The 1,550-nt window shown below is 41.0% G+C and overlaps 1 protein-coding gene across 2 annotated transcripts in view; it reads right to left on the reverse strand.

Moving 5' to 3' along the window:
- Positions 1–388: 388 nt before the first annotated feature.
- The window catches only part of fmn2b (formin 2b), a 56,624-nt gene continuing 55,462 nt past the window's right edge, over positions 389–1,550 (reverse strand). For both annotated transcript variants that reach the window (XM_074663271.1, XM_074663270.1), the window contains exon 19: positions 389–1,550. This exon is cut by the window's right edge and continues 200 nt beyond it. The gene's annotated coding sequence lies outside the window, so the exon portion shown is untranslated.

The raw sequence follows: 1,550 nt of genomic DNA on the forward strand, positions 1-1,550 counted from the left end.
ACCCACCTTTCCCAGCACCACATCTAACACACAAGGTCAGAGGCTGCTGTGGCCCTCTGTGGGACTTTTGAGCTACTTTCTTGCACACTGTGTGAATGCTTTTATTGCGATACAAAGTTCCCTCCCTTCTCAAGAGAAAACGGAAAAGAGTCAACAACAGCTTTTCCATATTAAACATTAGGAGGATTGTCTAATTTAACCTCACATTCTCACACACAATAACAGTCAGGACACACACATCCACCCTCATATTCACACACCAATAGTGATGCCTTGAGGAGCAGTATGAGGTTCATTGTTTTGCTAAAGGGAAAAAAATGAACTAAGGGAATGGACCCATTAACCAACAATATAATCAGCTCCCCCGATGAAGAACAGCAAAAAAACATAATTTTTCAGAATTCAAGTTTTATTTTACATAATTACACTTCCCCCTTCCCCATCATTTACATGTTTACATGAAGACTTTTATTGCTCAGGGACAGTTCAAAGTTCACATCCTGCTCAGAAAAGAAGGAAAAGAGAAACAGCGACAGTGTTTCCATACCATTCATTACATCAAATCACTTAGGAGGACTGACCCTTTAAATACACCCTCACACAAACACACACGCACACACAAACACACTCACACAGATACTCTCTCTCTCTTTCCTATACACACACACAAACACAAATTCAAAAGCATATGCACACCAGGCAGTTAGTTCAATATGACATACTAGTGCTGTGATCTATGGTAGGTCATGTTATCAATGTCATCTGGTTAAAATCTCTGTTAGGATCCCAAATATTTAAAACGGTATGTGGCCATATATGGTTTTGATCCTGAGTAATTTGAGGATGTGACCATATATGTTATTGATCTGGAATAATTATAGGATGTGACCATATGTGTGGTACATGTGGTACTGATCCTGATAATTTAGAGGATATGACAATGAGAATGTTTATACGATAAACCAATGAACCACACGTACCCCCTTCCTACCACTGCTTGTTTGGTGTTGGTGCTAGTGCTAGTGCTTAGTTGGACACAACACACACACACACACACACACACACACACACACACACACGCACGCACGCACGCACACACGCACGCACACACGCTTATGGTGTGTACCATTTTTACTCTGAACTGGGAAGTCAGGGTGAGAATGAAGTAATTTTCAAATTTAAGTTTTCCAGCAGTATTTCTGTATATAAACATCAAATTATACTATGTATAGAGCTGATTTATTGCAACAAACACTAGTCAAATAGGAGCCTAATAATTGTTTACCCCTAGAGTTGGAATTTCCTACCGGGAAGTCAGGGGCGGTGTGGATGCTCTGACTTTCAGGATAGAAATTCTGACCTTGGGCGTTCCCACTAGGAACTCTGAAATTCTGAGTTCAAATGGAATGCACCATTAGCTCAGGCCCAGCAAAGAGCACCTGGAGCCAGAGTTTGGTCTGTGGAAGTCTGTGAAAGTCCATGGCCTGGAACTAGCACCAGCACCAGGTCATTGAAAAAGAGGTCTCAGCAACTTTTATGTCTTTTTTTCT

The sequence above is a fragment of the Halichoeres trimaculatus genome, unplaced genomic scaffold (assembly GCF_033239565.1).
Source record: "Halichoeres trimaculatus isolate MK-OKI-2021-1 unplaced genomic scaffold, fHalTri1.1 fHalTri1_scaffold_23, whole genome shotgun sequence".
NCBI lineage: Eukaryota > Metazoa > Chordata > Actinopteri > Labriformes > Labridae > Halichoeres > Halichoeres trimaculatus.